The sequence below is a fragment of the Polypterus senegalus genome, chromosome 1, assembly GCF_016835505.1.
Source record: "Polypterus senegalus isolate Bchr_013 chromosome 1, ASM1683550v1, whole genome shotgun sequence".
NCBI lineage: Eukaryota > Metazoa > Chordata > Cladistia > Polypteriformes > Polypteridae > Polypterus > Polypterus senegalus.
Genome location: NC_053154.1, coordinates 299632391 through 299657416, shown reverse-complemented (window position 1 = coordinate 299657416; position 25026 = coordinate 299632391).

Here is a 25026-nt window from a genome sequence, read left to right as displayed (position 1 = left end):
CTGACCTGACCTGACTGTGCTCTTTATTCCTCATAGCTGCATTAAATGCTTTGTATTTCCAGCTGATTGGTCATCAGCTGTCACTGCAGAAAGGGTTGACATTGATCAGCAATGAGCTCAGACTCCAAGAAGAACAACAAAGAGGTAGATAAACAACATTCAAGGACGTGAAAGTCTTAGTTAGCGAACAAAAAGCAGGAACAGGATGAACTCAGATATAAACAGCACCACAATAAGGGGTCCTGGAAACAGGCACAGAGGTGTTTACCACTTTAAATCTGACTAAGGAGACCCTAGAAGACTCTAAAGCTCAATGTTTTGAATGACATCCCTGTAAAGGACTGCCATTTCCTTCCAGTGTTGGTTTAGAGCTTGTACCCGATGCTGCAGATATAGCAGATCCCTCATAACATGTCTGAATGTCAGATGTTGTAAAAAAAGCATTGTTTATTCCAACAGATGGCACATCACAGACATTTGTACAACAACAATGTCTTTCTTGTATAGCCCAAATATCACCCCAGTAATGCCTCAATGGGCTTTAACAGGCCTTTTTATAGCCAACAGCCTTGACTCCCTAAGAAGACAAGAAAAAAAACAGTACAGTGGGTGTCAAAAAATGGGATAAACACAATTTAGAAAACAGAACACAAGCAATCATCTTTACAGAGCTTGATAGTCAGTCCATCATGGCCACCTCAGGAATACAGGACAGCAGTAGCACAGCTAGTTTTATATGAAAGGCTTTACCCCTTGCTCGCTTTGCTCGCCAATTCCCATTTTTGTTTTTCCGGATACACACTTGTAAATTTTTTTTTCTTTGAATTGTTGCTACTTCATTAGTTTCACTTTTATTTCAGAACTTCTGTAAAAACAATAATTGGAATCTTTCGAGTCCCAATGTGCTGAATCTTTTAAATGAGGTCCGTGAGACGTGTTTAATGACTTTGTACCATAATTCAGGATAGCTTTCTCTGTTTGGAATTTCAGCACAGACAAAACGATCGACTTCATCAGCAGTTAATATTTTTTTTTTTTGCAAAGTAATCAATAAATGCATGTGAGTTAAACCCCGTTTTTGAAATTCTCTTGACTCCAAAGCCTTACAATATTTACATACTTCTGACATATCACCTATGTCCAAACAGTATATTCGATCTGTATTCTCCTTTTTGTTTTTTCTCTAAGTAATAATTTCTCTTTCGTTGCGCTAATGCGGTTTACTTTCTTTTTTTTTGACACTGTCGTTTTTTCTGCTTTCCTATTCTGTATCTTGCTCTGCGTGTGTTTCGTGCCTACGTTTTTTTTGAGTCTTTTGAATTCCAATTTTCATTATCTCTAACCTGTTCTGTATTTAGCCCCCTTCTTTTATAACGTCTTCATGATGTTTTACTTTGTTTTCTATTCTGTCTTTAATTTCTTACCTCGTTTTTTTCCTGCTTTTTTTCAGTTACACCTGGTCCGTGGTGATTATTTTCCCTTTTTTGAGTAATTTCTGTTTGTTTGCGATACTGCTATCTTTACTTTCTTTTTTTTATACTTTCAAATTTTCCTACTTTCATATTCGTTAACTTTCTCCACATTTGTATCGCGCCAAGGTTTTTTTTTTTTGAGCCTTTCAAATTCCACTGCTTTCATAGTCTCTAACCTGCTCTTCATGTGTATGGCGCCAACCCCTTTGTTTGGTTAATCGGATATACAATTTTAAAAGCTTTTTTTCTTTTTTGGAAGCGTTGCTGTTGTGCGGGACCACAAATTCTCACAGCGTATGGTCCATTATTGTGTACATGCACATTTTGTGCATTGAATGATCTGAAGGCGAAAGGACTTTGTTTTACACATTTTCGATTTGTCCTGCTGTTTTTTCAGTTTCACCTGATTCTGATGATTAATTTCCTTTTGTTTGCGTCAATGCGATCTGTACAATCTTTTTTTTTTTGATACTGTAGTGACTGGCATAATAAAGTGTCACAAAAGTTCTACTTTAACAATCGCCGACCGCGTAACCCCAAACACAACCCTCTCCAACCCTCGTTCCACGGGTCTCACCTCCCCTCTTACCGCATCAATCAGCACCCAGCTATCAGTCTTCCGTGCTCTACTCTGCCCTCCCTCGATTGGATCTAACAGTCACTTAAAACAAAAAAGGCTTCAGCTTGGCTGGGACGCTACAATACTTTCGACTGTTACTGCTTTCATATTCTGTACCTTTCTCTACATGTGTATCGCGCCTTGGCTCTCTTTTCTCCATGCTGCTCTTTCTTCTTTGCTGAGAGCACAGGATCTGTGTGTGCCACGTGACTTTACATGACTGAATGTTTTGCTGGCTGTCCCTGCTCTTATTTGATAAGAAGGGCGTGTCTTGCAAGAGTCTTATGTTCCACGTCCCCACGAGGCTGCCCAGGGTCAATCTCTTGGCACCATGTTTACGGTCCCCACAAGACGCTCCATGGCCAGTCTTTTTTGTCTCGCGGGTCTTTTTAACATCATCCGAGAACTTCCGAGAAGATCACGTATCGTCGCCTTGCTTTTCCATTCCAGAATTTTTTATTATATATAGAGAGATAAGTGCATTGCCACTCGCAAGAGGCTGATGTGTCTCTAATGAAGTCAAATTTTAGGACTGCACAGGGGAAAGGTTTGAAGTCTACACTGCAGCTTACCTATTTTCAAATCAGTCCACATTCAAGAAGACTCTGACCAATTAGTGGACCAGTGGTGTCACCACAAGCCCCACTTCCAGTCCAGCCTTTTCTGGTTTCTTACCCACAAATTCGCCAAAAAAGGAAGTCCTCATCAGTTTAGGTCCAGCACTGGCAGCAAGACACAGGAGTGTCATCAATCCCTGCACACTATTTTGTCTTTGTTGCAAACTCCAGCAGTAAATAGGGTCAGCCCTTTCAAGTGACTGGTGATGATGATTTCGACTCATATACAGTTTCGCAAAACGAACACTAAAAATTGTTTTACAGTCAGTTTTACAATTACGAAATGTGAGACTCAGTTTTTCTGTTTTTACCAGGGTTCCTTTCTGTGGCTGTGTATAAAATAATCTTTTGCATACCAGTAAAACCAGTTCTTGTTCACATCATCACAGGAGTACAATGCGTTCTTAATAAAATGTGACATACTGCATATTTTCTATAAGAAAATGCAGTACATGGTGTGAGAACTGGTCCAAACACCATCAGACAGACACCAGCACAAGTAAAAAACACACGTTTTATTCTCCACAAAAGTCCCACACACACACAGTGCTCCCGCACCAAACACCCCTCACCACCAACTTCTCCAGTGTCCGTGTGCCGCCTTTGTTCCACCTATCGCTGGAGCTTCGTCCACCTCCAGCTCCCGACTCTAGCTCCTCGACTGTAGGAAGGCGGCCCCTTTCATATTCATGTGTTCCAGGTGCTTGCTGACCACCTTCCAGTGGCACTTCCTGGTGTGGTGGAGGTGCCATACTAGCACCCGGAAGCACTCCGGGTGTCCCTGGAAGGTTCTTCCTCCACCTGCCCAGGTGTGGCGAAAGTGCAGATTTCCCAGACTCCACGACGCTCAGGGTGCCCCCTGGCAGCGGCCACAGGCCCCAATGGGTTTGAGCCTCCAAGCTTTATCCAGGGCGGTTGCTCCCTCGTGGTCCAGGGAACGTATAAACCACTTCCTGGTCCTTCCAGACGTCCCGGCTGGGTCTGCCCCCCAGCCTCCTGCCACAATGGTAAGTTGCCACCGAAATGTTTCACTCATCACTACTAGAGTATCTGTATCTGTATCTGTCTCTTTCCTACTTATAATATTCTGCATATTTCATTGTCTAACACACTTAGTCTTGAACAGGGTTGTGGAGGGGCTGCAGCCCCTCTCATCTACCATGTTGCTCAAGGCAGAAACAAACCCTGGACCGGGTGCCAGTCCATCTCAGGGCAAACACACACAAGCAAATACAGCCCAACCACACAATAGGGCCAATTAAGAATCGCTAGTCCACCTAACCTGCATGTCTTCAGATTAAGGCAGGAAACCCATGGAGACACAGGGAGAACATGTAAACACCACACAGGGAGGACAGGGGACATGAACTCTGGTCTCCTACCTGCATCACCATGCCACACCTACATATATAGAGCCTTCAGAAAGTATTCAGACCCCTTCACTTATTTCACATTTTGGTATGTTGCAGCCATGTGCAAAAATCGTTGTAATTTTTTCCCCACATCAAGAAATATTCAAGCATCACCCCAGAATGACAAAGAAATTTTTGAGAGTTATCAAAAATAACACAATGAAATATTACACTGACACAAGTATTGATACCCTTTAATCACTAGTTATTTGAAGCTCCTTTGGCAGCAATTCTTGGAGTCTTCTTGGGTTTGATCCAAAAAACTTTGCACACCTCTTTTTAGAGATTTTCCGACATTCTTCTCTGCAGATCCTCTCAAGCTCTACCACGCTGGATATAGACCATCTGTGGACAGTTATTTTCAGGTCTCTCCAGAGATATTCAAGTCCTGGCTTTGGCTGGGCCACTCAATGACATTCCCAGATTTGTCCCCAAACCACTTCTGATTTTACTTTGTGCTTAGGGTCATTGTCCTGTTTGTCCCAGGCTGAGGTCCAGAGCACTCCAGAGCAGATTTGCATTAAAGGATGTCTCTGTGCTTGGCTCCATTCTTAACTTAACTGTTGGAGTGGTATTGTACAAGTGATGAGTGGTGCTTGGTTTCAACCAGGCTTGATGATAATCTTGGTTTCATCAGACCACAGAGAGTCCTTTAGGTATCTTCTTTCAAGCAGGCTTCAGTGTGTCTTTTACTGAGGAGAGGCTTCTGTCTGGCTCCTCTGTCATAAAGCCCAGATCAATGGGGTGTTGTAGTAATGGTTGTCCTGTTGCAAGTTTCTCACAGTTTCAAAAAGGTTCTCTGGAGCTCAGCCAAAGTGAACATCAGGTTGTTGGTCACCTCTCTTCTCAAGGCTGCTCTCCAATGATTGTTCACTTTGGCCAGGTAGCCATCTCTAGGAAAATTTGTGATTGTTCTAAACTTCTTCCATTTAAGAATTCTGAAGGTAATTGTGCTTTTGCGAACTGTCAATTGTGCAGAAATATTTTGTAGAATTTCCCAGATCTGTGCCTCAATACAATTCTGTCTCTAAGTTCTACAGGTAATTCCTTTGACTTCATGGCTTGGTTTTTGCCCAACTGTGGGACCTTCTATAGACGGCTGTGTGCCTTTCCTAATTCTTCCCAATCAACTGAATTGACCACAGGTGGATTTCAAATAGAGTGAAAAAAGTGAATGGGTCGGAATACTTTCTGAACCCACTGTATATATAATTTAAATAAGGAGAGCAGGAGATTCAAAACAGTTTGGGGATGGTCACCCTGTATGCTGAATATGCAGCAAAAAAAAACACATGGTTACAACCGAGTTCGAAACAGAACTGAATACAGAAGATAAAACAGAGGCGTTTATATAGCGGAGACAGGAAGGGAATGGCCCAGGGTGGCTGGAAGTGATGCCTTTGGTACGTGGGTTCTGAAAGGTAAGTTGTCATCAGGAAAGGCCGGAAGTGCCGTCATTAGAGGGTTTGTGGTGATGTCACTATTTGGTTGGTTCTTCTGCTGGTCTGCAGTGAGACAAAAGAAGAGATGGTTAGGTGACAGTGCCAACCCTTGGTGTAGCTGAGAAACAACATTATTTGAGCCTATCAACCTTCCCTCAAGTGAACATGTGACTATATATATATATATATATATATATACTGTATATATTTTGAGGGACACCATCAGCCACAAAGGACATGGGAGAAGGCATGCACAGGGTATTGTCTCACCCGGATTGCTAGATGACAGTCCCCTCGGTTGCAACAGAGCCCAAGTTTCACACAGGGCATCATGGGATCTGGAGTTCTTTGGCTCAGTCCTGTTGGGTCTCATGTGCGCCACCAGGGAGTGCAGAGAGAATCTGTGAGCCCTACTTTGTCAGATTCCCACCTCACCCGGAAATGCTTCCGGGTGTCACATAAAAGGAACTTCCTGCCACCACTCTGGGAGCCAGAGTTGGGAGGAGGACAATGTTTGCTTGGAGGAATGGAGGCAGAGTGTAAAAGAGAAGAAGACACATTGCTGTGTGCTGTTGGCTGTACTTGTGATTCTGGTGTTGGAAATGATATCCCAGGAAGAGTTTCCCACAAATAAAAGCCTTTCACTGGCAACTTGTGTCAGAGTCTTTGTGTTGGGTGTTTGGGGAGTTGCAGCGCCTCCTACAGACAACTATATATATAGATACTATAAATATATAGTATTGCGACCAGAAAGTAGACAAGAGCACTTTGAGAAATAGTTGGGTATCAACAAGGTCAACCCAATTAGTTAAAACAAAAAAGGCATCATTTAGTGCGCAAAATAAAAAACAAAATAACTAGCATTTCATTGTTACAGCAAAAAGGGTCAGAGCCCCAACTTCTTTAATCATCAGGATAGAGTGTGATGTCACTTTCTGGGAGTGGCTCTTTTTCATATCATCAGGACCAGAAACCAGAAAGGGCAGCACCTCCACTGGGCTTTGTGGGCGAGGCTAGGCGTCCTCCTGGGGCAGAAATTCCACGCTACAGGGAAAGAAGAAGACATAGTCAGAGTCAGTGCCCTCTCTCATTCCTTTGTGGCACTGTTTACCCACTCAGAGCCTGGAAGGTGGTCCCTAGGTGCACTTCATATAGTATATATTATGACCCGCAGTAGGGAACTAGAGTAAAGCAGCAAGAATCATTAGGGTTTCATCCCAGTTGCCGCATTAAATTATAGAAAAAGAAAAAGCAACAAAAAAAGATGCTGATCAACATCAGCCCACACAGTGATCTCTGTGTTTGTCTCTCGGTCTTGTATCTCACACAGAAGCTCCTATGTTATCAAGTCCTGGTCTTCAGTGAGACACTACTTTATGGGGCCATCCCTCTTTATGGTGTCCCAACCAGAAGAGAAGGGGCCTGCTCTGGGTGTCATAATCAAGCCTGAGAGTGTAGAGTGAGTCTCATGGATGTCAGGTTGGCTACTGTTATTGGGAAGAATTTGAATGTGACACCATGACTAAACCAGTTTCCGTTTGTCTTCGAATAGAGGAGGACCATCCGGAGGATTGATGAGATCATTTGTGCTCAGGACAATGAGAACTCTGTCTCTTCTGTTTGTGCTCTACCATAAATACCACCAACAGTTTTTGCTGTAACTGACTCCAACAACAATGGACAGTGTTACACGCTGACTCCCCAACCTTCCTTTTGTCTCCCGTTAATCTTTTTAATATAAACAGTCTATATATACATATATATATATATATATATATATATTCAAAGCATTCATAGTCTAAATCACAATCTGAGGGGGTGCAGTGAGTGTGTACGCCTGATGAGCCCAGAATTAGGGCAAAACACGTGTCGCGTACTCTTTGCATTATTTGACAGTAAAACTATTTCATATATATATATATATATATATATACATATATTAAATATACGTATATATACATATATATATATATTTTGTCGGACATGGCTGGGGTGGTGACCCGGCCAGGATGCCTAGGAAGACCGGAGGAGGGCTTATGCCTTTCCCAGACAATGTGGGGGCAACCGCCCTGGTTCCTTTGCGGGCCACGGGTACACAGCTTTGAAGCTCCACCGTGTAGGGGCTCGTGGTCACCGCAAGGGGGCGCCCCCATGCCTTTGGAGCCCTAGACTTCAGCACTTCCACCACACCCAGAAGTGCTGGGGGGAAGAAGAGAGGGGAGACCCGTAGTGCTTCTGGGGATGCAGCCGGCACTTCCGCCACACGGGGGCGTGTCTGTGGAAGATTGCTGGAACCACCTGGAGCACATCTGGATGCTATAAAAGGGGCCGCCTCCCTTCAGATAATGGCAAGAGTCGGGAGCGGAGTGGACTGAGCTGGAGAGGAGAGAAGGAGACGGTCTGAAGAAAGGCATTGTGTGGCCAGGACTTTGGGGACTTGTGGGGTTTGTGGTGCACTTGTGACTGTAAATAGTGTAAATAAACGTGTGGTGGGTAAAATTAACATGTCTGCCTGTCTTTGTCCGGGCCAGCTTCCACAATATATATATATATATATATGTGTGTGTTTGTGTGTGAAACACTAAACTTCCAACTCTGGACTCTTTTAAAATCTGCCTCCATTTGTCTTTACAATGCAATGAGGGATGAAAAAAGCCCCCCTTCAGTTACAGAGACACCAAAAGAATGCTTTCTTTTCTGGATCCTGAAGACCCCATGAGGCTTTTGAATTAGCCCATCTATCAGACAGCTTCAGATATTTCTGCCTTATGTGGATGCCCTGTCCATCTCCTCCCATTCAAGGACCTGTTGTTCCCACCTAACAGGCTGCAGGGCTGTGACTGGTTGTTGCCTCTCCTCCTTAACTGGCTAACACGTTCCCAGTTGCATCATGTGCTGCCCCTATCAGCCAGGAAGGATTCTATTTTTTTTTTGTCAGTCCCTCTTGGCCCACCACTCTACTCAATTATAGGGTCAAGCACCACTGATTCATGCCGGGTCACTCACACTCTCCTAAATCCTTGCCAGGCCCCCGGGCAGTATACTTGGTAGTGCCCCATTGGCAATGCTGGTGTAAATCTACACACTCATTCTTTAAGGCTGATGCCACTGGCACTCCTGGCACTACCAGTGCTCCCATTACACACAGAGGATCCCAGCTTCATGTTGGGGGAGGCGAATGCTTAAGACATTTGGCCTTTAAATTGACCTTAGCGAAGAAAACCTGCTGCTGAAGATCCAGCTTGATTTTCCTGTCACGCGTTGGGCGAGTCACCCTTGAGCAACACAATATGCCAAACACATCCCTGAGCCACCCAGTAGATAACCCCCCTTTGCTCATTTCTTTGAGGTGGCAGCGTAAAAGCTTGCAGCCACGCGGAGTATCACTTTGGTATTCTTTTAAAGTCGCTCTTTTGTGGAAGAAGGAAGCATTCCGGACACATTCCACACGCTCACATGCCGCTGACCCCACTTGCAAGCCTCCGCCGAGGTCCCATTTAAATTCTTGCTCAGCTCGCGAGCGATGAGCTTGCTTTGTTTACAGCCAGAATAAATCTACGCAATCCATTTTACTGCACGCGTAATTTGTTCAAGACATTTCGAGAGGCACGGTAAGTAAATCACGTCGTCATGCTCAAGGAGCAGCGGGGCCATCTGTTTAAGCATTCCTCCTCTATCGCTCTCTGATTCTACAGTTGGCACTCACACCCATTATGTGGTCTTTAAAGTCTCCTCACATGGTTTGACAGGTTGTCAATAATAATCTTTCTTTATTCATTTTTTGATTTCAGCTGCTTCCCCTTATTTATATGGTGATCTGGAATCTGGAGTCTACCTTTGTTTTTCGGGAAATCCTCATCTCTACATAGCAAGTGCTGCCTGCTCAACCTGCATTTGCTACGCAGCCATTCTGATTCGCAGTTAACAGGGTTTAATATATTTATTGATTTCCATTTACTGCCTTTTATTTACTTGATCTCACTGGATGGCACCATGAAAGGCGCTGTATTCAATAAAGTGCGCGTATGTGATCTAAGTAGCTAAAGTGACCCACACAATGGATAAAACCTCAGTCATCCGGCGTCATTTTCTAACCTGCGTAACCCAGATCAGGGTTGTGGGGGGTGCTGGAGCCTATCCCAGCTAGCGTAGGGTGCAAAGCAGGAGCAATCCCTGGAGAGGGCGCCAGTCCATCGCAATACTTTAAATAAAGCAACCAAGGGCTGATTTGCAGGGTTCTTGTGCTTGTGCCACTGCAGACTTGGCGTAAGGTGCTATATAAAATAAAATAGCAGCTGCTCATTTCACAGCCTTTTAAGCACTGGCTATGATAGGCACTTTTACCTATTTGTTTTTATAATGGGTAAGATAGGAGACCAACACAGAAAACAATCTGGTGTACGACCATGACCCCATATAATGCAAAGTAAATGAAAATCAAAGATTTTTTACAAAGAATTTTTCAGATGTGAGTCCAATACAAAGCAGAACAAAGATGGGTTTCAAGCAGGAAGGAGAGGGCAACAGAAATGACATCAGTGTGTGAATGGCAGCTAGTCTTTGGTTGTGAAAAGGGAGGAATAGAGAAGGCATTGGAACGCAGCGCCAACCCCTGGTTTGGCAGGTAACTACCATCACCAGAGCCCTTAAACTGCCTCCAAAGCACACGGGTGTGACAAATGATACACAGACATTACTAAAATAACTCCTTCTCAAAGCTGCTACCATGTTCTAATGTATAATAACACTGGAGAGTGTCGTCTGGACCCTCTACGCATGTGATAGTGTGACTACTACTGCTACTATGTAAAGTAAGGATGGACAAATGAGTGGATTGTTTCAGATCAGTGCGTTACAAGGGACCAGCTGGATGTTTTCTGATGGTGGTCACTGGGAATGGCGCTACATAAAGTAAGAAGGTGAGCCATTAGGAGACAAAGGGGGGTTTAGTTGGCATCCTCACAATGGTGGGTAAGCTGATGGAATGTCTGCTCCAGAATGAGAGTGCCAGGCCCTTCAGTACAAATGGACTACACACAGGAATTAGTACACCTCATCTTCTGCAGTCGTGCGAAAAAGTAAGTACACCCCATGGAAAGGGCTGACTTTTTCAAAATATTTGAACAGGCAAACAATAGAACTTCAGGCATACAGTGCCTGAGTCACCTAAAGATCCTGGGAAGAATTTCTTTGGTTCTTTGTATCAAAAGGTCAGCTCTTTGGTTGAATTTGCTAAACCAGCCAGCCCTATATTTAAAGACTCTAATTCTCTAATAACATACAGTAAGTGTGCACTATTTATTTTTGTATACTATCCATGCATTACTTTTTAAATGTAATTTAAATGTGTTTTTTTTTGCATGTGATTACTTCTTTGTCATCTTGTAAATCAATTTCAGCTACATTCTTTGTATGAAAAAGTGCCATTGAAAAAAATGTTGTATTTGAAATCTACACAACTTGTAGATGGTTTTCCTCATAGTGGAATGACTGATTTCAGTAGTTTGGCAATCGTTTTAATTTCCTTGCCAGACTCCTAGGCATCCATAACTTTCTGTCTAAGGGCCTTAGAGAGCTCTTTTGATCTTGGCATGATGGCTCCACATATGTCAATAGCAAAGGGAACACCAGGCCCTCATACCTGGACCGGGTCCACCTACCTACTCCCTACGGACGGAGGTCCTAAGCATTGGCACCTAAAGTAGAACACCTGATTGTAATTTTATGATTTGAAGTGGTGGGAAATGTAGGAGAGTACTTCCTTTTTCCATATGACGAATCTGCATTTTTGTTAACTTAGATTATGAGAATGAATACACAAAGTCAGGTTGATGTGTCATTTGTAGGCACTGTTTGCTTGAGGTTCTACTGATTACCTGTTCAAATATGTTGAAAAAGACCACCATTTCCATGGGGTGCACTTACTTTTTCACTTTACATGACTATATAATGCAGCAGCACAGTAATTAGCACTCTGGCTTCCTCAATCCAGCATCTTCAGTTTTAGTGTCACTGTCGTCCACAACACGTGATTTCCTATTAATCTCTCTATAATGTTACATTGATTAATTAATATGTAAAAGCACCTCTGAAACTGAATATAGAAAAAAAAAAAAAACAAGAATATTGCCATAAATATCTGCTACCATTGCTTTGACATCCCATAAACAAACTCAGTTGTCACCAGCTGTCTTTAGACGTCATAGAAATTGTTGAAGATGGACTGGGGAGCTGCCCCACGATCGCAGGTTCAGATCTCCGCATGTCCACTCTATTTTTCCACAGGTATTCTGGCTTTACATTGCGTTATGTACAACGGTTCTACCTGTGCTAAGTTTGTTTTACCTTTATTAGAAATATAGGGAGAGTGTGGAATTACATACTTTGATAAAAAATACAAAAATATAGTAATAGATAGATAGACGGAAGGACAGCTCCATGATTAGTGAGAAGAACAATCTTGTCTCAAAACTTCTGCCTTCCTTACCTGTGAAATCTCAGAAGACATGTATCATACTCTTGGAGCAACTAATTATATATCAAAAACAAATTATACGCTAAATGCTGATCACTTTTACTGTCCAGTCAACCTAGTTGTCCAAGACCTGGAACATCATAACTAAAAAATGGGACGTGCTGGACGAAAATGGTCTTCAGATTTGGAGTCAGCAAGTGAAATTTGTTAAAGTACAGGTAAAAGAATCCCAGTAGCAAAATGCTTGTTGACCAGTGTTATATATGAAAAACAAATTATATACTGAATGTTTTACAAAAATGTTGTTCCTTGTCTTAACTGAACCTGTCTATTTCTACACTCATTACCAAAGCAAATTAATCTCCTTACGATTATCTGGGGAAAATACAGCTTAGAAGTGACCTTTTCGGGAAAAAAAGGACTAAAAATGATAGTGATGTTTACCTTATCTGTGTGTTCCATGAGTTTGCAATGAGAGATGATCATATGCGACATTATATGACATTTTTTATGCAATTAAAAAACACTGACAGACCAGCAAATCATAACGTCTCTCCTATAAAAGATGGGGGCCACGTCAGCTTTATTCAGGCTATCTGTCTGTCTAATCACGCAACACGTCACAAATCCCTGGTGCTAAGAATAGATAGATAGACAGGTAGGTGGGAAAGGCACAATATAATCGATAGATAGATGGTTGGATTAGGATTCATCCTCCAAGACCTTGAACTAGATTAAACAGTTTGTAAAACAGATGGATGAGTCAAATTTCTATTTCTAATTTCGATTCTAACAAATTTCTGTTTTTAAATATAAGTGTGGGCAGAACAGCGGCTCAGTGGTAGCACTGCTATCCCGCAGTACAGAGACTGGGTTACACGGCCTCGGTGTTCCCCACCTGGACTTTGCATGTTCTCCCTTCAGATGCTTCCCTCCACTCCCACAACCCAAAGACATACAGGTTAGGTGAACTGGCGTTGGTGTGTTCACCCTGTCATGGACTGGTGCCCTGCCCAAGTTAGGTCTCCAGTCTCCGGCTTCCCTGTCCCTCTGCCCTGGATAATCAAGTTAGGAAGATGAATATGTAAGTGTTTCCATATTCTAACCAATAGTTTTGTTGAAGCTTTTTGATAATGTTTATCATGAAAGGAGCTATATAAAGCTGCATGTCAAGAGTGTTTTGGTCATTCCAAGAAGCCCAACTTTTCAGATTTCTTTATCCAAAATATTGACATGCTTCCCCATACCAATGAGTGTCTTTTCCAGTAAGAGACATGAGTGTCTGCTGGTGGCCTAAAGGCGTAGGTGTCCATTTATTCTAAGTGCCAGGCTCTTGCCTGCTTTTCTGCCCCTAAGCACATGTGTGTGCATGTATGTTCAGACAAATCAGCGGCAGGAAGGATAACAGTGGCCTTTAAAACCTGACAAGCGTGACAGCCTTGTAATGACCACCCAGGAACCAACATTCACCTCCAGTGGGCAGACTCGGGTATCCTGTTTCCAGGGCAGGCCCCGTCAGCTCCTCACTGAAAACTATTTAAAACGCTTCGTAAGTGTAAAGAAACTCAAGCGGCATGGGCATTCCGCTCACTGCCTGCGACATGCCGTCTTCTGTGAAATGCATAGAACTAAAGAGAGCTGTAAACCATTTAATTTCTCGTAGGTTTTTTATATGACTAGGAAATCGTCTTGCTTGTATCTGGAACCTTTTCTGAATTGCATCAACAGCCCCTTTAAACACTCACCTTCATATTATATAGCACCTTTCACACTGCACAATACCTTTTCAAAAGCATTTGGAAAGCTGCTTATAATTAAAAATCTAATTCCTTTTATTTATTATGTTATTTTCCATGCTCAGAATCACAAGAAATTTCAAGGCATCAGCACCACATTTGAGAGTTGGCCAGTTATATTGAGTCTCTGCATCTATAAAAGACACTTGATAAGAAGGTTGGCATTACTTGTTCCTGCAATCCTTCTTAAACTGGTGTTCTGTGAGAACCTACAGGAGTTCCTTGAGTCATAATACCTCGTATCAGCTGAAGCTTCTGGAAACATTAGCAGCGGTCAGCAAAGAGCCGGAATTTGACGCAGTCCTGATTTTGTGTCTGTGTCCAGCCACACGGATCTGAGATCAGCAAAATACAAAGCAGGGGGTCCGCTGCCTGTCATGATACTGTAGCGACTAAACATCTCTATGGTTTGTCATATTCACCGTCATGCGTCTAGTCAGCTGCATTAACTGCACTAAGGGGGTTAATATTATGTTACCAGTAAAGGCGCACTGCACAATAACATGCAGTGAATACAGGGTGGTCCGGATCTAATTATGCAGTTCCAGATCGTCTGGATGACTTTGATTTAGGCGGGGACGATGCCAGTTCTGATGATTCTTCATGTCGTCAGTTTGCACACTTCTCGATGGTCCAGGATTTTTCGGGTGATTTTCTATGTAATAAACTTAATAAGTTATAGCAGCGTTTCTCAACCTATAAGTATTTGCGACCCAAGTTTTCATAACAGTTTTAATTGCACCCCCTAACATTTTTTTGAAATGTAGATGCATATTTTATTATACCTACTTAACTTTTATCGACATTTATCTAACGCTATATGTATTGTTCTAGTATCAGAATGTAGTTTAAGTTCATTTGTTTTGGTTTCAACAGATGTTTTTTCATATTTTTGATTCTTGTTTTCTTTTTTTCACATCTTCACGCCCCCCTTTTTGTTACTTTGCGCCCCCCTAGGGTTGAGAACCACTGAGTTATAGTGTAATGAAAATTGCATAATTAGATCTGGACCACCCTATACACTTGACGTGAGTATTCCTAGTTTTCATACTCATTCTCTGTACGTTTAGCATTCGTTTGCTCAGAGGTTGATGCACTTGCTGCTTCCTGAGCAGCTCTTCTTTTCTCCACCCTAGCGGCCCGCTTCTTCTCTTCTTTCGTCGGTATCTTTTCTCATTAAAATTGATTAAGTCCGTTTTTGTGTTGCAATTATTTCGTATATTCTTCTTAATTTTTCACTTAAGCTGGCACTTAAGTCTTCAATCTGCCTTAAGAATGATTTAAGATATGAAAAGGCAGGGGAAGTGACGGTGAAGGTGGTAGGGATGAGAACGGCGCCTGTACGCATGCGCCACATAGCCGCCCTGCTGTGTGCTGCCGAGAGTTGATTCTGCAATAAAATAAAATAAAAATAAAAAGAGTAATAAAAATGATCACCCCAAAAGCAGACAGTAGAGGTCACATAGTATATGTATACCAAATTTCAGGTCAATAGTTCAAACGGTTTGCGAGCTACAGGTGATTTAAAATCCTGGACAGTCAAACGGACAGCCACGGTAGCATATTCCATCCATCGTCTAACCTGCTGAATCCGAATACAGGGTCACAGGGGTCTGCTGGAGCCAATCACAGCCAACACAGGGCACAAGGCAGGAACCAATCCAGGGCAGGGTGCCAACCCACCGCAGGACACACACCCACACTAGGGCCAATTTAGAATCGCCCATCCACCTAACCTGCATGTCTTTGGATTGTGGGAGGAAACCGGAGCGCCCGGAGGAAACCCACGCAGACACGGGGAGAACATGCAAACTCCACGCAGGGAGGACCCGGGAAGCGATCCGTGTCTCCTAATTGTGAGGCAGCAGCGCTACCACTACCGTGCCGCCCCGGTAGTATATTATATAAGAAAATGCTTTTTTTTATTAATATGAGCAAGCATCTCAAGTTAGATTTCTTTTTTTTTTTATTACCACACATCAAAGTTCTTTGGCTTTTCTGAGGTCAGATTTTGGAAAGATTTTGTGATGATCTGAAAGCAGAAATACGAGGGCAATTGAAAAAGGCAATTTGAAAATTACGCAGTAACCGCAACAGACAGAAGATGATGCAATGCAACACAATCATGATGGCTTATGGGTAGTTTGAACATGCACAGCGCAGCCCTCTGCTGTTAATCTAGGTGAACCCAAGGTCAAATGAACATGGACGATGCCAGTTCAGATGATTCTTCATGTCGTCAGTTTGCACACTTCTCGATGGTCCAGGATTTTTCAGGTGATTTTCTATGTAATAAACTTAATAAGTTATAGCAGCGTTTCTTAACTTATAAGTATTTGCAACCCGAGTTTTCATAACATCATTTCTGAGGAATGGCGCCATTGTTGAACAATACGCTGTAGTGAGATTTCTTTGGGCAGAGGGAATGAAACCTGCTGAAACTCACCAAAGAATGTTGGCTTGTGCTGTTCAGTAAGCTGTTGGCGTAGCCAACTTGTACAAACTTTATGGTACCCCAAGTCCTCATGCACTACGGCATGTGCAGATCCACAGCTGATACTCAAATGTGCAACAACTGCGGACAAAGCGATCCATCAGTTTTCTCTGACTTTTGACTGAAGGCAGTTGTCATCTCGATGTAGGCAGTGTGGTGCAGTGGTTAAGGTTGTGGGTTCTAATCCCACCACTGTCACTGTGTGATCCTGAGTAAGTCACTTCATCTGCCTGTGCTCCAATTGGAGAAACAAAAGAAATGCAACCAGTTGTATCTCAAATGTCGTAAGTCATTTTGGATAAAAGCATCAACCAAATAAATGTGAACATGCATGATGGTGAATTTCGACCAGTTTGAACTTCGTCTGTTGTTCTTCCCACTTTAAACCTTTCTGTCCATTCATAAACATTTTGTTAAGTCCTGCTGTTTTCACTTCTGTACTCAGCCAACATCCTTCTGTGAATTTCAGCAGGTTTCACTCCATCTGCCCAAAGAATTCTCACTACGCAGCATTGGTCAACAATGGTGCAATCCCACATCGTCCATGTTCATTTGACATGGGCTTCATCTAGATCAGTATTTCCCAAACTCGGTCCTGGGGACCCCCTGTGGCTGAAGGTTTTTGTTCCAACCAGCTTCTGTTTTTAATTGAACTCCTGGGCTAATTAAGTGAACTGATATTTCCCAAGTTCTGTGTTTAAGGAACAATTTGAAAAAATTTGGTAAAATATATATATATATACCAGTAACGGCATACTGCACGATAATGTGCAGTGAATACACTTGACGTGAGCATTCCTAGTTTTCATTCTCTTTCTCTGTCTCTGTTTAGCATTCGTTTGCTCAGAGGCTGATGCGCTTGCTGCTTCCTGAACAGCTCTTCTTTTCTCCATCCTAGTGCCCTGCTGCTTCTCTTCTTTCGTCGTGTGATAATAATATGCCAAAGACATCATAAAGGTTTGGGGCAGCCACCCATATATTGTTTTTCCCAGCTGCAAAAGGGTTTGTTGTATCATAAATATCAAGTGCATTTCACAGTGTCCAAACTAGAACTGGCTATAGTAGCCCAAGATGGAGGTTTTAAAAGCCTGGAGAGGAACTGATGTCATCAAAATGGCCGGAACCAGAAGTGACGTCAGCAAAGGGGCTGGCTTCGGAAGTGACGTCAGCAAAGGGGCCGGCTTCGGAAGTGACGTCAGCAAAGGGGCCGGCTTCGGAAGTGACATCTTCTGAGGCGCCGGAACCTTGCAGGATTTCCCGGGAAAGATCTGTAGGGAAATGAGAAAGACAGTCATTACACTTACTCAGGCCCGTTAGCTGCCTCTTACTCGCACGTGTGTGACATTTGGCATCTTTTCACGTTAAAACTGATTAAGTTAGTTCTTGTGTTGCAATTACTTAGTACGTTTTCATTCATTGTTCACTTCACTTCAATCTGCCTCAAGAATGATTAGCGAAGGTGGTTGGGAATGAGAACGGCGCCCATACGCTTGCGCCGCAAGCATTGCTGAGAGTTGATTCTACAATAAAATAAAATAAAAATAAAAAGAGTAATAAAAATCATCACCCTGAAAGTGGATAGTAGACGTCACGTAGTATATGTGTACAGATTTCAAGTCAATAGGTGAAACGCTTTGCGAGCTACAGGTGATTTGAAATCCTGGACAGACAAACGAACAGCCACGGTAGCGTATTATATAAGAAGATATTAAAATGTACCAAGCAGTTATATGGGAATGATATTTTTCTTTTTAACAATATTTTCATCTTGACTTTCATTCTACGTTTCTAGGTGTTCTAATTGTTTAATTAGTCCATTATTTACTAATTAGTGCGTCTGATGCTAAAGTAGTTGCAGCCTTTGATTATTCAGTGTTGTTTGCCAGTGTGTCTGCTCTGCTCGTTTTTAATTATCATTAATAAGGAGAAAAACTGCAAGGAGATAGGGCAAAATATAATGAAATCAACAAAAGAGAGTTAAGCATTTAAATCTAGAGCAAAAGCAGAAATATTTCTAAATGTCTTATAAATGTAAAAATCATGCTGCTGTGGTTTTCTGAACGTAGAATAAGAGAAAAAAAATACCAGCTAATGAAATGAGATCAGCGTTATCAGGAGTTGTCACTGATCGGGAATCTGGTTGGAACAAAAACCTGCAGCCACAGTGCACCCCAGGACCGAGGTTGGGAAACACAGATCTAGATTAACGGCAGAGCACTGCGTTATGCGCGTTCAAATTACCCATAAGCCATCACGATCGTGCTGCACTGCGTCAGCTTCTATTTATTGTGGTTACTGCGTCATTTTCAAGTTACCTTTACTTTTCTATTTGCCCGCATAATTCATATTTCCATTTAACAAAAAAACGTAATTTTGTGCAGTTCTTCAAAGACACAGACTGGAAAATGAAGCTTAATTTATCACTTCAGGAAACACATAAAATGATATTCAACAACTTTTAATAAAATCAAAGACCCAAAGAAGAAAATTAAATTTTGGTTACAAAGAACTGAAAACTTCTTTGATAGCTTCAAACCTTAATTAACCAAATAAATGAGGCAGAAAAGAGAAATGAAGATCACAATTCAAACCAAATAAAATTTACTGTGAGCTTTCATTTACAAAATGTTGTTAATGCATATTTAAAGACTGTTTTCCTTAAACTCCAAGATAAGTTCTGGTTCCATTTAAGCTTAATGAAAAATGAAAGAATGATCTGACTACAAATGAAGAAGGAATGTTGGCTGATCTGTCCTCAGATGTTCTGTTAAAATTGTGATGACTAGCTTACCTCTTGACACATTTTGGGTTAAACAAAATCAAAGTGAATGTGGACATGGGTGGAAAAGCATTTGGAAGCAGCAGACACTGAGGAGGCAGCCAAAACAATTCAAAAAGACCTGGACCACCTACAGAACTGGGGGAACACGTGGAAAATGCAGTTGAACGTAGGAAAGTGCAAAGTGCTACATGTGGGCAAAAGGAGCATCAATTATAAATACAAGATGGGAGACAAAAACATACAGGAAGAGACCTATGAAAAGAATTTAGGGTTTTCTGTTGACACAACGTATTCATCATCAGAGCAATGTGCAGAAGCGATTAAACAGGAAAATCTAATGTTAGGTTATATTATAAAGACTGCTGAATATAAATCGAGGGAGATTATCGTCACGCTTTTTGAACGACATACATTACTGTGGATGAACAAATTGATCTCAAAAAAATAAGCTTTTAAATCAGAGAGTTCAGAGAGTAAAATTGAAATACAAGTCAAGCAATTTACCTTTATAAATCTGAATAATCTTCTAAATGTGGCCCTTCATGAAGCTTAGACACTCAATTCACAATCCAGGGGTTGGATTATCCCACTAAGCAACAAGCACAACAAGGAAATGACACAAGAGCAACGATAGAGGGGTTTGGGGGATTGGAGACCCCCATAAAGCAACGGTTCCCAGAGTTCCACTAATCAATGATACACAGGCGACAAGCTTTGTCCCCCAATAGCACCTGCACTGCTGTTCAAAAACAGATGCATTGCACAGTTAATTAAAAATGCTGCGCTACGGTCAGGACCGCCAGCAGGAGAGATGGGCTGAGTGTAAGCTGGAGGTGTTGAGTAAATTCAGTCTTTCTTGTCCCACTCGGGCAAAAATGTCAATCAAAACTCAGATGCAGTGACATTTCATGATCCGGGCCTACAAAGAAAACAATATTAGACTTCACAGTTCTCTACAGATCATTGCATTCTCTTATAAAAAGTGATTTGCCTTTATGAACGCTCCGTCCACAGCAAGGGACCCAGAGAACGAGCATTTCTGTGGCTTATTCACAGGTGACAATTGCACGTGCAATGCTCGATTCTTTCCATACCCTAGAACAGGAGCACTAACCAATAAATGACCTACAAATGATGGCACACTGCAAGTCAGCGATTGTACCACAATAAAGTCGGACAACACACCTCACTCGGTTTTGGCGAATCACCATGTAGCCTTCCTCTTTGTCGCACCTCCTGAGAAGCCATCAGGCATCCTAAGTTGGGAACCCCTGGATTAGATATTTGAATTCTGCATGAACAATACTGTAAGGTTTAGCGATATTGATTCATGTGACAAGTATTGATTCATGTTACCCAGTGTAATTTGTGTCATTTAATGTAAGTGAGTCATTCAGTTTAAGCAAATGGAGATTAACAGGTGACGTGATTGAAATGTTTAAAATTATGAAAGGATGCAGTAAAGCGGACCCCAGCTCTACTTTAAAATACATTTTGAAACAGGAACACGTGGACACCGTTGGAAACTTGTTAAGGGTATATTTCACACAAACATTAGGAAGTTTTTCTTTACACAGAGAACCACAAACACATGGATTAAGCTACCAAGTAGTGTGGTAGACTGTAAGACTTTGGGGGCTTTTAAAACTTGACTTGATGTTACTTTAGAGCAGTGAAAGGCAACCTTATTCGAGTTGCAGCGCACTAAGTCCAAAAATTTTTTTTCTTTGCGCACCTGAGGGACTGCCTATAAATAAAGTCATGACGACACAATCTATGGACAATCGCCAATAAAACCAGTTAATTTTACAAGTTTGAAAGACATTTTATTAATAAAGGAATCAAAAGATAAATCTTAAATTTAATTAATGTGAACGTTGAGATTGTTTTTCAGCACATATGAGATTGATGTGAGGATCAATTTTTGAAAGACAGACACGCATTTCCTTGTCGATCGTTTGAAGTCTCTCGCGTTTCTTAGACTTCATTTCCATAAGTGTTCCGTTATCTGTTTTTCCAACATCAAATATTTTTTTTTAAACATTATCTTTTTAATCAACCAAAAGTTCAAAAACACTAGCAATTTTAAATATTTTACAAAAGTTTTTGCGGCGCCCCGTGCACTGGTTGCCCGACAATGCTTTAGAAGAATTAAGTGCATAGGACTGGCGAGCTTTGTTGGGCTGAATGGCCTGAGCTCCTCTACAGTTTTTCTAATGTCCTAATGAAGTCTATCCTGAAGTCTATCCTTCTCATTAAGACTGTGAATTTATATTTGTCATGCCTGAAACAGTTTTCATTATTACATCTGTGACAGTAGATGGCACTATACCAGCGCTTAACCAGGCCCAGACAGACACAAGAGGCACACTTACACAAATTCACACTTTTTATTTTCAGTTCTCTTCTTTACAGTCCTTCTCACTTCACACACTGTGCACAAATCACTACAAATAACTCTCAGTCCTTTCTCTTCTTCTCTTTATTGCCACCTCTACTCCACTCCACTTCCACCCGACTCCAGCTCCCTGACTGGAGTGAGACGGCCCCCTTTAAAGTTCACCAGCTTGTGCTCCAGGTGCTCCCTGATGAAACTTCCTAATGCACTTCCTGGTGTGGCGGAAGTGGTGCACACAATGGCTTTTGAGCCATCCAGACGCCCCCTGGTGGTGGCCACGGGTCCCCACAAGTTTGAGCTTCCATGCTTTGTTCCCGTGGTCCCAACACCCACCAGGGTGGCTGCCTTCTCGTGTCCCAACACACACCAGGGTGGCTGCCTTCTCGTGTTCCAGGGAAGATACTGCTCCTCTCCCGGTCCTTCCATCTTCCAGGCATCCTGACTGGCCATGAGCCCCAGCCGTCCCCACACATCTTTTTACATTATGTACAAATATTTTCTTGAATAAAATGTTTTTCACATAACGGTTAATTTTGTAGTTTCCTTATCAGTTCTCTTTTTCTTTTTTAGCTTTTATAGGGGTCCTGTAGACCAAACTTGTTTTGTGTAAGGTTCCATAGTCCCAACCAATTGAAGAAAAACTGAATTGAGTTAGTCCATCTATTCATTCTCCTTACCTCCTTCGCCCAGTTCTGGGTTGTGAGAGCCAAAGCCTATCTCAGCAGCATCAGTCACAAGGCAGAACCAACCTGCAGGAGGTGCAGTCCATTGGTAAGTCAGTCAAATCTCTGCTTTACATGACACAGTTATAAGGCAAATCATTACAGAGTTACTACAAAAGCATTCAATCAGCGTTACAGGTACACTTTTAAAGTAAAGTCTTCATTAAGAACACGGAGGCACAGATACAAACGTGTTAAGGGAGATTTTGCGCAAACTTGACAACGTTTTGCTTCACACAGCAAACCTTAGACACATGGAATACACGAAGAAGTAGTGTGGTGGACAGTAGGACTTTAGGGACTTTCAGGTCTTGACTTGATGTTATTTTGGAGAAATTAGGTGGATAGGACTGGTGAACTTGATGGGCTGAGTGGCTTGTTCTCGTCAAGACTGCTCTAACGTTCTAAAAAAGAAAGTTAAGTCCTCTAGTGCCCTCAGCACTGGATCCTCACAGCCCTAATTAAGATGAGCAGGTTAGAAAATGCATGGATAAAAGGGCCATTCAAGAATGGAAGGATACGAATACAATTTAACAGGAAATATGAGAAGAAAGGCAAAGACGCACAAGAGTCTGTTTAACTCGGAAAACAAAACAGTGACTTTAACAGATTACCAGCTTTGCTTTGAAAATTAAAAATTTGGTTTGACTGTATGCCGTATACAGTGAATTCTGTCAATTGAATTTGGAAAATACAATAAGGGTGCTACATACAATACATATACAGTAACTCACAGGCACAACCCTATGTGAATTACTCAGTCTGCTGACTTTGTGATGATCACTAACAGCTCCAGACCCTTTATCAAGTTACTCTGTCTTTGTCTTCTTTCCTGTACACTTCAGGCTGTTCTCTAGCAGCTTTTGTGTCTAATGATAGTTAATCACAATCCTACAAAAGATTAAAGAAAAATGAAAAAAAACACAAATACCCAGGTGAATCAACAGATTCAATGTAAAAACCATACTGGAGCCGTGTGCTGTGTTTTTGTGGTCACATGGAATACATATTACCTGCATGTGTTTCAATAAAAAAATGAAAAGCATATCTGGGTTAACCCAGAGGAACTGTGAAACTACCTTGGGTTTGCATTTTGGGAATAGAATAATGCATCTAAGGCTGCTAGTTTTATAATCCATTAAGAGAGAACTCCAGATAGAGGCCTTTTCCATATGGACAACAAGGAGAGTTTTTTGGAACTTCAGTAATGAGCCCTGGCTTTGTGAGGGGACGGTGATTGGAGTTTGAATCCCAGGGCTGAAGTGGTGGATAAGCTGTGATGGGACCATAATTAGAAATGCACGCAGTGGTTCATGTCTAACACAGGAGCGCCTTTTATTTTATATCCACCCTGCACAGTGAAAATCATCAAAGAAAACTTTATTTTTATATAAGGCCTTTCAAAGGGAGCATCACTGTAAAAAGCTGTCAACTTCTTAGCTATCTATAACTATCTATACAACTCGTTCTTTTACTGTATATAAAAAGTTCTCATATCTGCCTTAATGTTTAAATGAAATGACATTTCAAAATATCTATCTATCTATCTATCTATCTATCTATCTATCTATCTATCTATCTATCTATCTATCTATCTATCTATCTATCTATCTATCTAATTGTGCCTTTCCCTTCTACCTGTCTAAATGGACACCTACGCCTTTAGGCCACCAGCAGACACTCATGTCTCTTACTGGAAAAGGCACTCAGTGGTATGGGGAAGCATGTCAATATTTTGGATGGAGAAAGCTGAGAAGTTGTGTTTCTTGCAATGACCGAAACACTCTTGACATGCAGCTTTATATAGCTCCTTTCATGGTGAACAGCATCACAAAGCTGCAACAAAACTATTGGCTAGAATATGGTAAACACTTACATATTCATCTTCCTAACTTGATTATCCAGGGCAGTGGGACAGGGAAGCCGGAGACTGGAGACCTAACTTGGGCAGGGCACCAGTCCATGACAGGGTGAACATACACTCCTATCTATCTATCTATCTATCTATCTATCTATCTATCTATCTATCTATCTATCTATCTATCTATCTATCTATCTATCTATCTATCTATCTATCTGTCTATCGATTATATTGTGCCTTTCCCACCTACCTGTCTATCTATCTATTCTTGGCACCAGAGATTTGTGACGTGTTGCGTGATTAGACAGACAGATAGCCTGAATAAAGCTGACACAGCCCCCATCTTTTATAGGAGAGACGTGATGATTTGCTGGTCCGTCAGTGTTTTTTAATTGCATAAAAAATGTCATATAATATCGCATATGATCATCTCTCATTGTAAACTCATGGAACACACAGATAAGGTAAACATCACTATCATTTTTAGTCCTTTTTTTTATCCAAAGGGTCACTTCTAAGCTGTATTTTACCCAGATGATCGTAAGAAGATTAATTTGCTTTGGTAATGAGTATAGAAATAGACAGGTTCAGTTAAGAGAAGGAACAACATTTTTATAAAATATTTAGTATATAATTTGTTTTTGATATATGATTAGTTGCTCCAAGATTATGAGAAATGTCTTCTGAGATTTCTCAGGTAATGACAGCAGAAGTTTTGAGATAAGATTGTTCTGCTCACTAATCATAGAGCCAGAGAGAGGCGATAAGTACATGCAAAAACGAATTTCACATTACTGTACACATGCGACATCTATCTATCTATCTATCTATTTATCTATCTATCTATCTATCTATCTATCTATCTATCTATCTATCTATCTATTATATAGTACCTTTATTAATTATCTATCTATTTATCTATCTATTTATCTATTA